Below are 13,007 nucleotides of genomic sequence, written 5' to 3'. Positions count from 1 at the left end.
GGACCCTGAGATCATGACCTGAGTCGAAAGCAGATGCTCAACCAGCTAAGCCACCCAGGCACCCCTTCTTCCTGTTTTTAAAAATTATTATTCTGGTAAGCTCTACTTCCCATTCTTTTCTTATTCAAATTCTCCTTGTCTTTCAAAGTGTAGTTCACAGATGTCTATCCCTGCACAGTCTCCCCAACTTCTAGCTCTTTCTTCCGCAATAGTCACTCTGTCCGGGATTCTCCTAACAAACTATTTGTTCCTCTAGCTCTTTGCTAGAACCTGTGTGTTGTCACTGTCTCTCCCTCTAGACAGCAGCCTCCAGGCTCGCAGGGGCAGTCTGTCCCTTCACCCTCTCAAGCTGAGTGCCCACCCCAGGCTTGCAGTGGGTTCTCAGAACCAGTAACCCAAGGGATAAACTATTCCAAACAATTCTCTGAGATTTGAATAAACAAACAAACAAAACAAGATGTTGGGGGGGGCAAGTCAGAAGGGAGGTCACAAATTGAAACAGACTTTTCCCAAGCCACAGGGGGGCCACAAGTACCCTCCAACCCAACCAGGTTTATCAGAGCTGGTGGGATCTCACAGGTTTGTTTCCTAAGCAGGATCTGATGCCAGCTGTGGATCCCTGCTGACATTGTCTCCAGGACAAAGAAAATGGAGCTGTGAACACCACCCACCATGAGAGAAAGAGCAGGTAAGAGGAGGCAGACAGATATAGTTAGAAACATAGCTCAAGGGGCGCCTGGGTGGCTCAGTCGGTCAAGCCTCTGCCTTTGGTTCTGGTCATGATCCCGGGGTCCCAGGATCAAACCCTGCATTGGGCTACTTGCTTAGCAGGGAGTCTGCTTCTTCCTCTGACCCTCCCCCCTCTCGTTTTCTCTCTCATTCTCTCTCTTTCAAATAAATAAAATCTTAAAAAAAAAAAAAGAAAAGAAACATAACTCAAGAGGGTACAATAAACAAGCACCCCAGGAATTCATGGTCCACGGTGAAGGCTAACCCATGCTCCTCTAGCCCCTCCCGGCTCCAGCACATCATGGATCAGGACCAGATCTAACAGGGATTCACCTCCACACAGAACTCGGTTCTGGGCTAAACAGGACCAAACAATCTGGTGATTTCTATCTCCCTTCTTGGGCAGGGGAAGCCCAAGATACCATAAACAGAAGAGGAATGGGAGTGCCAGTGACACTGTGACAAAATTAGGCTTTTAATGAAGATGAAGCAGGGTGATAACTCCCACAAATCACACTGGGTAAGAGAATGCCAGTCTCCTTGGCAACCCCTCCTCCTTAGAGGCAACCTCAACTCAAGTATGGCCAAGCCCCAGGCTGAGGGGAAACCAGGTCCCTTCACTCCTGGGGGCCCCCAGGTCCTGAGCACAGGGCCTGGGCCTCCCTGGAGGCACCAAGTGAGTCATAGGCAGGTCTGAGTCTGGGTCTCACTGCTTCAGATGCCCTCATCTCAAAGGCACTGGTCAGCATCCATTTGCACTAATAACTCATCAGAATAATCCACCCAGGCTAGAGATTGGCCAGCTCCTGCCCACCTGGTAGTGATTAGTCAGCACCCACCTGTTGGGCAATAGTTGGTTAGCACTGACCATCCAGTGCTGTCCCTTTGCAGCCCTGTGAATTAGGTAATTACAATTGTCAAGGAGGCCTGAGCCTGGAAGAATGGAAAAAAGATGGAATAAGAGAGGAAAGGAACATCCTTCCCATACTTAACAATTTATAGGGTATTTTAATATGGTTTCTTTCTTTTGATCTTCCCCATAACACTGGGGTCTAGGTACAGTCGGCCCACTTTTACAGAGGTATTCATTCATTTCTTTCACAGACATTTTGGGAGCACCTATTCTGGGCCCAACTCTTGGGATGCTCTGTGGATACAGAGAAAAATAAAATGCAGCTCTTGCTCTCAAAGAGTACAACTCCAAGAGAGAAAAGCAGACATCATCATGCTCGTCCTAATAACAGCTAATATGTCTGAGCTCTTCTATATGCCAGGCACCACCTGAGCACCTCATTAGTAATAACTCATTTAATCCTCACAACAGTTTTATGAAGTAGGCATGGCAATCATCCTTATTTTACTGATAATAAAACTGAGGTCCGGAAAGGTTAACTACCTTCCCCATTCTCTCAGCTAGTAAATGTCAGAGGCAGGATTTGAACCCAAGCAGTCTGTTTGTCAAGTCTACACCTTTAGGCACTCCAGAAAATCAAGCCCAATATGACATGTTAAGTAGCAACTTAGAAATGCCCACCTTGCTATTGTGGTGAAGAGGAATGAGTAAGGCAGAGAATCATTTAAACAGGGCTCTCCCAGAGTCCCAAAGGCCCACATCACTTCTATTTTTAAGGCTATGGTATATTAAAATCAATATATAAATTCGAAGTTACAGAATTCTGGTATATTTGAGGTGTTTGTACTTAACATCTGATTGTAATGCATTTGTGATATAATGCAATGTGCTTACCACAAGATAATTCCAAGATTATGAAAACATATTGACTCATTGTGCATTTCAGGTAGGACAGTCCAAGCAGACAAGGCTGCATGACAAACATGATCCTCTTTCGGTTCAGTCGATGTATTGCTGCCGTTGGATGGAAGTTTTCACTCAGAGTTAAGGTCAATAATTGAAATTTGTTGCTCCCTTCTGATGGAGGGTCTGGGAGCCAAATGGGGGTCTCCTGTGACTGGCCTTGACTTTCAACAATGTTTTAAAGCCAGCCAGGCAGTGCAGTTGGTGCCTAAAGAGGACATTCTACAGCTATATTATATGGGTTTGAGACTCAGTTCTGTAGCCTACTAGTTGTGTGAACTTGGGCAAATTACTTAAATGATCTTTGCCTCAGTTTCCCCATCCATAAAATAAGGATAACCTAGCTCCTAGTTTGGCTGTGAGTATTAAATACATAACCTATGCAAAGTGCTTAAAAGCACACCTGGCATATAGCAAGTCCTCCATAAGTGTGAAGCATCATTACCTCAAAGAAAGAGCAGGGACTCCTAGTGTACAAAGAGTAAATATGAATTCTAGTTGAAAGAACCGGTGTATACAAAGGCACAGGGGTGTGAAATTCAAGAAACATTATGGAAATTGAAAATGACTCCATGTGAAGGAGGGAGACCCAGGCTCGGATGGGGAAAAGCCTTGTACACCAGGGTAAGGAATTAGAGTGAAGACTCTAGAAGACGGGGCCACTGGTGGATGAGGAGCCTGATCAGAAGGTTCCGAGGCTCAGAATTCTAAGTGACTCACTTAGGCAGGACATGGAAGAGTGGGAACTCAAAGATTGATCTGCTGCTGCTTTGAAATTCCATGTTCTCTTCTTTCCACAAGAATGAACTTGCATATCCAATCCCCAGCCCCACCCCCACAACCATTTCATCCATCTTCAGGTGTGGCCCTGCTGGTTTTCCCCAGAAAGCCACTCCTCCTCAATTCTCAGTTCATTGGGCTCAGGTGTCATCACCACCTCCACTGTAGGGGGGACTCAGGCCCTGCCAATCACAGCATCGAACCCCCAGAAATCATCTGGCCACCATTATCATCATCGTCATCATCATCATCATCCACAATTTTTTGAGCACTTAGCTGTGCCAGGCATTGCTCTAAAAGATTCCCATGCTTTATCTCATTTAAACTTCTAACCAACCCTTGGTAGTAAAGCACTAGTACCTTTTTTAAAATTAGGAAACCAAAGACATTCTAAATCCAAAGTCCATTTGCTTAACTACCCCATTACTCTGCCTCCTGCCCATTGGTCTGGAGGGAGACTGGCATCTCCCCAAAAGGCAGCTCGGGAGAACCACTGGAAGAAGCTACTCTCTTATTTTCCTGAGTTACTCAATCGCATTGAAAATAAATACAGAAATCAGACCCACAAAATCTTTCTAAATTGACCTGAGCCTCAAATGAGTGCTCACTATAGATGTTGAAGAACACATACATTCATTCCTCAAATATCTATTGCCCCTCTTGGGCCAGGTCCCACACATGGCCTTAAAAAATACAAAGATGAACAGGATAAGAGGTCAGCCTTGGGGCAAGGGCACCACGTGGTGGGAAGTCAGATTCCATAATGGCTTGCTCTGGAGTAGCTGGTCCTAACCCTAGCCATGGGACTGTCAGGTATAGGATCTAAGCTCTGGCCTAGCTGTCCCTCAAATCAGTGAAGCCATAGGAAAAGTGTAGGTAGCAGCCACATCGGCAGCATCACCATGTCACGCGCCATGCCACGTGCCTTGAACCCTACTAGGGAGCTGCTCTGATACTTCCTAATTTGTACCAAAAGCACGATACATTGGACTTATAAACTACACTCATTTCTTAAAACTACATACAACTCCATGTTCTACCTAGGAAATTAAGTTTTAATTTGGTGAATTTTTAAAGCCATGCTCCTTCGCAACTGCAAGAGATGAGAAGGGGAGAAAAAAGCGAAAGTAGAAAATCAGATCACCCATCACCCCACCACTCAGAGGCAACCACCTCTTCCACCTCCTTCCAATCCTTTCTATATACATTTTTAACACAGTTGAGATCATACTGTATAATCAATTTTGTATCTCGCTTTTCAGAAATGTGAATTTAAAAGTCAAGCACCCAAGAACCCCGGCTATCTCATCAACACTTCAGATGCCTCAGAAATGCATTGGAATTTTTAAAAATTGATTCTACAAATCTCCCCCTCCACTTCTCTTCTGACCGCGTGGGATTCGCAGCAGAATACACACGATATAGACACATCCCCTGAAGTGTAATAGATTTGAATTGCACACAAGTTGGTGAATGAATGTCTAAATAATTAGGAGGTTAATTAATTTAAAATATAGGAGGATGAGAGAAATTTGAAGCTACGGATTCAATAGAGATCTGCAAGCCTGTTCCGCTAATGAAAACAGAGAGAGGTAAGAGATGGAGACCATAGAACATGGTAACAGAGCCAGCTGCTCCAATGGGCATCAGACTTCCCGGGACCTGTCATCTTGACTGTGTCGTGCTGCTGGCCAAGAGGCCTCCTTGGCATGCAAACACCAGGCAATCCAGTTCAAATTCAGGTTTTGCTGCTTGTTGACTTTGTGACTTTGGGCAGACTAATCTCTGTGAACCCCAGCCTTCTCATCTGCAAACAGGAAATGATGCAAGAATGTCTGCCTTGTAGTATCACATTATGCCCATGTATGTAAAATAATCCAAAAACACAGCAAAATCATAGGAAATGTTAGCTCTTCCTACCTGGAAAGCAGTTATGTCCTAGAGCCGTGGCTTTCTCAAAGTTTTTGACTGTGGCCCACGATAGCAAATCTTTTTGGGATCATCAACCAGAACATACATATATGTTATAGTTATGCACATGTATATATCTACACACATATGTTTGTGTGTGTGTGTGTCTTTCATTAAACATTAATTATCTTTTTTTTTTTAAGTAGGTTTCACACCCAGTGTGGAGCCCAACACGGGGCTCAAACTCATGACTGTGAGATCAAGACCTGAGTAGAGATCAAGAGTTGAACACCTAACCGAATGAGCCACCCAGGTGCCCCTAAATGCTAATTATATTTACCCGTGCAGTGCTAGTTGTATTTTCCATCCTACACTATTTCATTTTTTTACAACTCTGGTTGCAACCCACTGAAGTGATTTCATGATTCTCTACTGTCTCAGTTGGCAATCTAAAAAACTCTAGCCTAATGGAAAGCACATAGATTTTGGTATATATAAAAAAAAGTTCCCTGGGATCAGATCTCACCTCTGCCACTTACTGCTTGTGTAAATATAGGAAAGATTTTGTTTGCTTTAAAAAAAAAAAAAAAAAAAAGCTGATCTTCAGTTTCCTCACCTACAAAATGAAGACAGTGGCCGTCTTACCGACGTGTATTATACGGCACAGGACTCGGCACTTGGTAGGTACCCCATAAGCTGTAGCTTTTGTAATTGATCTGCTTTGCTATGCAGACAGGACTCTAGAAGAAGCTTGCCCCCATTACCAATGCCTTTGGGAACTCCGAATGCAATTACCTCAGGGCTTTGTCTCAGGGCCTGGTGTGGAAGCAGCTTCTGAGGTCTGTGATACCCTTGCTTAACAGCATGCTTCCAAGTCCTGCTATTTGGATTTGATTTTTTAAAGTACTTCCTTTATTTTAATTCAGACCCCAGGGACCTGGAAAGTACACCACTGCTTTTTCCCAATAAAAATCAGACCAGCAATAAGCATATTGCATTTGAAATGGTGAAGCTGGGCTCGCCTTCAAAGGACACCGCATTAGGACTTGGCTCACCCCCAGCCTGTGTTCCACAGTCGATTTCCCTGGAGGGAACTTGGCCACAGCCTTGAGGCCTGGTGGGCTGAAAGAAACCTTGGCTTCAACTAACTCTTTTGCAACTGGGCGGATGAGACATGAAGGAGAGAGAGAAACTACCCGAGCAACACTGATGGCAAATCAGGACTCACGTGTTACGGCTCAGACTCCATCCTGGAAACCCAGAGCAGGTGGGGAGCATCCCGCCCTCGCGGTCAGTCCCCTGAGCCTCACATAATGAGGGCTCTCCTTCACTCAACAGGCCTTGGTTATCAGAGGCACTTTAATCCCTGGGGAGAACACTTCCAAGGTAGCTATACTTAGAAAAACAATTTTAGTAGTAAAAAAAATGTTTTAAATATGTAGCGTTTACTAGATGCACCCTTTGAATTGCTTTAGACATCTTCACTCATTTAATTTTCATAACCCTGTGAGATAGATCTTATTCTCATTACCTTGATTTTAAGGATTCTAAAATGGAAGCACATGGGGATTAAGTGATTTGCTCAAAGTCTTGTGGACAGAATGTGGCAGATCAGAGATTTGAACCCAGGCTTGAGTCTGTGTCCTTAATGACCATTGCCCCTTGGTAATGACATGAATGGCTAGCCCTTCCTCCGGGCTCACCACCATGAGCCCGGCACTGTTGTAAGCCCTTTACTTGTATTAATTCATTCACTTTCCACCATAACCTTGTGAGGTGGATGTTATTACACCCATTCCCTGTATAGGAGTCTACTCACACCCAGAGCTGTTTTTCCTGTAACCTCTAAGGACATAGAACCTTGAAGGACCCTCCACTCTGAAACAGCACGGGGGTCACAACACCTGAGACAGAAGGGTTCTGTTGGTGGCGGCCTCCCAAGTAAGAGAAGTTACACCTGTTGACCCATTAATCAAACACTCATTTTTCTAAAGACCTACTCCATGCCAAGCACCTGACTGAGTTCTGAGGCCTCAAAGATGTACTCATTCTCTGCCCTCAAGCTGGTGACAATCAGGAAACAAAAATGTTGTTAGCTGCTATTTTTTTTTTTTATTTAAATTCAATTAATTAACATATATTGTATTATTAGTTTTAGAGGTAGAGGTCAGAGATTCATCAGCTGCATATAACACCCAGCGTTCATTACATCAGGTGCCCTGCTTAATGCCCATCACCCAGTTATCTCCTCCCCCACCCATCTCCCCTCCAGTGACCCTCAGTTTGTTTCCTATAGTGAAGAGTCTCTTATGGTTTGTCTCTCTCTCTCTGATTTCATCTCATTTTATTTTCCCCTCTCTTCTCCATGATCCTCTGTTTTGTTTCTTAAATTCCACATATGAGTGAAATCATATGATAGTTGTCTTTCTCTGATTGACTTATTTTGCTTAGCATAATACCCTCTAGTTCATCCATGTTGTTGCAAATGGTAAGATTTTAACTTTTGATGGATGAGTAATATTCTATTGTATATACATATACCACATCTTCTTTATCGATTCATCTGTTGGTGGATATCTGAGATCCTTCCATAGTTTGGCTAGTGTGGACATTGTCGATAGCTGCCATTTTAAAGCTATTACATTGGGTCAGGCACACTGTCCAGGGCTTCCATACCCAAGATCTTTATCTCCTCTTAACAACACTTACTGGGGTTAGCATTATCACTCCTGAAGTCAAAGTTGGATAAAGCCAGGATTCAAACCTAGGTTTGCCTGACTCCAAAACCCATAGTCCCTATAACTAAATCATATCCAATCTCCACCCAGGGTGGAGAATCAAACTAAGTAGACATCACAATCATCACTCCAACATCTAGCCCACCCATCCTCCATTGTGAAATAGTCTGAGATTTGACTCCACCCTTATCTCCAAGGGTGATTGGTCTAAGTTAATCTGGATCACCTTATCCCCTTCCATGGTGATTGGTTCATATACCAGACTTCAGCCAATCAGCACATGTCACCCACAGGTATGCACAGATTGGTTCAGGTGATCTAATCAGAGAGAAACTCTAGGACTCTCCTTGGTCATTGCGAGGAGGGTTATTCTTTCTTCCTTTGGAAATATAAGCAAGAAAGAGTGAGACACCTGTTCCCTTGGCTTTCATCTTGCAATGGGGAGGAAAGCCAGCCTGAGAGTGGAACCAACACATGGAAGAGTACAGAGGTGAGGGAAAAGCTGAGAAACAGAAGTGGAGCTCTGGAGCCTACACGACCTACCCATTGGTTTCTCATTTATGTGAGTCAAGGGGTCCTCTTTAATGTGCAAGTCAGTTCTCTTGCTTGCAAATGAGAACATCCTAACTAAGGTACACAGTGTTTAGGAGAGGTTGAAGTTTATGAAGCTCAGAGTTATCATTCTAAACTTTTTATATATTTGCCAAGTAAACATGACAAAACTGCCCCCAAATTTGTAAGTGAAAAAAATAGTAAAGTTTTAGCTAATAAAATTCTTTAAAAGAATTTAAAATCTCAAAAACACAATATAAATACAATTAAAGAATATACAACAAACCAGAAAACATTTGAAACCCATTTGAAAAAAAAAAAAAAAAGAAACCCATTTGACAATTAAGAAGCCTATATCCATACATTTGTATAAATGAAAATAAGTAGCATCCCTATTGAAAAGAAATGAGCTAAAGACACAAGGAGGTAAAAAAAAAAGACACAAGGAGGCATTTCTTAAACTAGAAGAAAGAGAAATTAATAAACACAAATTTATATCAAGAGTGTCATACCTTGATGTTTCCCTATCAACACAGCAAGGAGTAGAAGGAATAGCAGCACTCAGGATTGGGGAAGGTGGATGAAAACTCACACTCAAACAAGCAACAAACCTAAAAGGCAGCCTACAGAATAGGAGAAGATATTTGCAAATGACATATCTGATAAAGGGTTAGTATCCAAAACATATAAAGGACTTATAAAACTCAACACCCGAAAAACAAATAATCCAATTAAAAATGTCTCAGAAGATACGAACAGACATTTCTCCAAAGAAGACATCCAGACGGCCAGCAGACACATGAGAAGATGCTCAACATCACTGATCATCAGGGACATGCAAATCAAAACTACAGTGAGATTGACCACCTCACACCTGTCAGAATGGCTAAAGTCTACAACACAAGAAACATAAGAGGTGTTGTTGGTGAGGATGCAGAGAAAGGAGAGCCCTTGTGCACTGCTGGTGGGAATGCAAGCTGGTGCAGCCACTCTGGAAAACAGTATGGAGATTCCTCAAAAAGTTAAAAATAGAGCTACCCTATGACCCAGCAATTGCCCTACTGGGTATTTGGCCAAAGAATACAAAAACACCAATTCAAAGGGATACATGCCCCCTTATGTTTATAGCAGCAATTATTTACAATAGCTAAACTGTGGAAGCAGCCCATGTCCATTGACAGACTATATACATATATAATATTATATATATATATATATATATATATATAATCTCAATATATCAGACTATCAGTCATAAAAACAAATGAAATCTTGCCATTTGCAATGACATGAATGGAGTAGAGTACGATGTTCAGCGAAGTTAGCCTGTTAGAGAAAGACAAATTTGTGATTTCATTCATATGTGGAACTTAAGAAACAAAACAAATGAGCAAAGAGGGGAAAAAGAGAGACAGAGATACAAACCAAGAAACAAACTCTTAGCTATAGAGAATGAACTGTTGGTTACCAGAGGGGGGCGGGGATGAGTGAAATAGGTAACGGGGATTAAGGAGTACGCTTGGGATGAGCACTGGGTGATTAAAATAAAAACTTTAAAAAAATAATAAATAAGAGTAAAATTGTATCTTAAAAAAAAGAAAGAAAAACAAAGAAAAAAGGAAATACTCTCACGCCCTGCTGGATTAAGTGCAAACTGGTATCACCCCTCTGAGGGACAATTTAGCAGTTAAGTGGCATAATTTTTTAAATATACATACCATTTGGTTCCTCCACTTCTCTTCTTAAAATGTTATCTAAGCAAATAATCCAAATAGCATGCAAAGTCACATGTTCAGGGATATTCATTGCAATTGGGGGTGGGGGGTAATGAGAACTGGAAACAATATTCAACAGTAGGTGATTGGTTAAATAAACTCTGGTGGTTTCATATAAATGGAGTCCCATGCGACCAGTTAGAAAGACAATATTGCTATATTTTAAAAAAGTGGATGCTATACTCTTTAGTTATAAAATCAGTTTACAAAAGAAAAAATATATGTATTCTCTATGATACACATATATTAGAGATGGTAAAACATTTGTTATCTATGAGTCTAAAACTAGAAGCATCTAAACACTGAAAGATCTACAATCTTAGAACAGAAGGTTTCATTTTAAAAGGTTTTTTGTTTTTTGTTTTTTTACGATTTTACAATCACCTTTTAAAATCCTCCTGCTGTAATAATGAATGAGCAAGTTACTGGTGCCTGGAGACTGGTGAGTGGCCTGTATGCGACAGGCTAGCTTGGACGGGGCGGAGCAGGTCACCACAGGTAGATGGAAAGAAGCCACTTAGTGTAGTAAGGATCCTGTCTTCTGGGACGAGGGTCCCTTAGCACCCTGTTGAAGGGTCTCCAGATCCAAGTGGCAGGAAATGTGAAAGGAAAGTGTCCCAGGAGCAAGGGGTTACCACGGAAGGGGATTTTCAAAAGAGCTGCGGTTTCTCAAAAGTTGTTACAGAAAATCCTGCTGACAAGTGATTTTTGCCACAACTCCACCCAGAGGTCAGGAAGGATTTCCCAGCAAATAAAAACGTAATGTACATTTTTATCATCATAGGATGTTCTCAAGAATATGTTGCTAATTCTGATTTTTAGTGTGAAAATTCATAAGAACATGCAGTTTTGCATTTACATGACTAAGTAGTAATGTACTTAGTAATGTAATGCGTTATTACAATTTATGTAATTGTTTTTCCATTTTCAGGTAAAAAGAGACATTTTCAGCAGATACAACACGATGGTATTTGCAATCAATACTTCAATACAGTCACAGGACATAATTATATTAAATCAAAAGTTCTTTGCATTTAGTTCTTACCACACACTGTATACTGTATCTTCCACCCTAATATATTTTTCTATTACCATGTTCCTATGAAGTCAAGAATCTAAATCCTAGAAATATTGTTAATGTAAAATAAGTCAGATTCTGGACCTTCTAGGTATCTGATCAGTGTGTGTGTGTGCGTGTGTGCACGTGTGTGTGCGTGTGTAAATATTAGCAGTTTGTGGGTGATTTAAATTATTTTGAATCATGGGTGGTTTAAATTTTTTTTTTCTTTTTTGATTTGCCAGCAATTTCTAACCTTTTTGCTTACACTGAGCACACTAGTAGTATACATTTCACTTAACAAACTCAGGTACTTGAGAGATGCTATTTTCTTAATTTTCCTATTAGTGAGTTTAACTCCTAGTCCCAGCTCTATTCCCCTTTGTGGCAGAAGTATAATCATGTTCAAATCAGGTACTGGGGGCTTGCAAACTGTCAAGCCATCAGTAGGCGGGAGGTCTCTGGTTGGCCATTGTCACATCCTGTCCACACTGGTCACTTTTGCACACTCCTTGCCTGGACCACAAGCCCCCCAAGGCCAGCTGTCCCAATGTCTTCCAGATGCCCTGCTGGAGCAAAGGGAATTCTGGGAGGCTCCCTCAGCCCTCCTCCTCTCTCCTGTCTCTCTGCACCAACACCTTGCCAACTGCTCCCCCCCATGCAGGAAAATCCCACAAGACTTGCCTTCCCTAAGCTCTGCCCTGGCAAGGCAATAGCTCTCTATATTCTCGTCTCTCGCAAATCTTACCTAGTGAGGGAGAGGTGTGAGCAGGGGAAAAACCCAAACAAACAAAAGTGACTCTGATCAATCACATATGCTTCTAAATAGCTTTTGGGGTTTTTGTTTTTTATGTGTAACTCCCAGAATTGGACTCATGTTCTCTGGTCATACGTTATGTCACATGTCCTATTACATATACGTTGAGCTATTTAATTTCAATAAATAAACAAGTATATGGACACAGAAAACAGTTCACTCTCACTGAACTTTTATCTTGCACAATTACTGTACTATTATTATTGTTGTGAAATAATAAACATAAGCGGTGATTTAATGCTGCTTCTCCTACATACCAGGTAATGATCCGGTGCTTTACATCTGTTAACTCTGCTGATCCTCAAAACAGCTCTTACGTAGGTGCTAATAGTATTCCCACTTTGATGAGGAGGAAACCAAGTCAAAGAAAGATTAGGTAACCTGAGGTCACACAGCAGGATTCAATCCCAGGAGTTAGGTACAGGGTTTGTGCATCTTGAGACCCTGCAAATTTAACCTGTTAATGGGGTCATGTGCCAATAGAGAGAGAGGTGAAGCATCCTGCCAAATGTCACTAGTTTAACCGGCTCAAACCTGGGACTAGAACCCGGGTCTTCTGACTCCAAATCTCATCTTTTTCCTCTGCATCTCTTTGCTTTATGAGATTGACAAAGCCGATGACTTTGCCAACTAAAGCCAGTGCAAAACTACCATTCGCTTCCAAACAGGATGTCTGGGAAAGCTTTGCTGTGATTTGTGAGTCTAATCCCTAGTGGGACTGTCATTGTTGAAGATTCTTAATAGACACCATTGTCAGGTCTGGCTCTCAGGTTGCAAAAAGACAAGTGCTCAAGTACAAGACAGGGGAGTAGAGTCTTAGCAGCCATAGCCA

At 41.9% G+C, this 13,007-nt stretch overlaps 1 long non-coding RNA gene across 4 annotated transcripts; it reads left to right on the top strand.

Annotated features, from left to right (window-relative positions):
• Positions 1–34: 34 nt before the first annotated feature.
• Positions 35–12,319, top strand: LOC102151429. Of its 4 annotated transcripts, XR_005370137.1 has the most exons (7): positions 35–95; positions 597–688; positions 1,136–1,249; positions 2,529–2,631; positions 4,588–4,917; positions 5,443–6,622; positions 11,233–12,319. It is a non-coding gene; the product is annotated as an uncharacterized LOC102151429 (long non-coding RNA). The 4 variants fall into 4 exon arrangements; XR_005370138.1 differs by lacking the exons at positions 1,136–1,249; positions 2,529–2,631 and having other exon boundaries at positions 5,443–5,916; positions 6,163–6,622; XR_005370135.1 differs by lacking the exons at positions 1,136–1,249; positions 2,529–2,631 and having other exon boundaries at positions 5,443–6,503.
• The last annotated feature ends 688 nt before the right edge of the window (positions 12,320–13,007 follow it).

Source organism: Canis lupus, chromosome 15 (genome assembly GCF_011100685.1).
Source record: "Canis lupus familiaris isolate Mischka breed German Shepherd chromosome 15, alternate assembly UU_Cfam_GSD_1.0, whole genome shotgun sequence".
Classification (NCBI taxonomy): domain Eukaryota; kingdom Metazoa; phylum Chordata; class Mammalia; order Carnivora; family Canidae; genus Canis; species Canis lupus.
The sequence above is the reverse complement of the archived record's forward strand: the minus strand, read 5'-3'. Positions and strand labels throughout refer to the sequence as shown.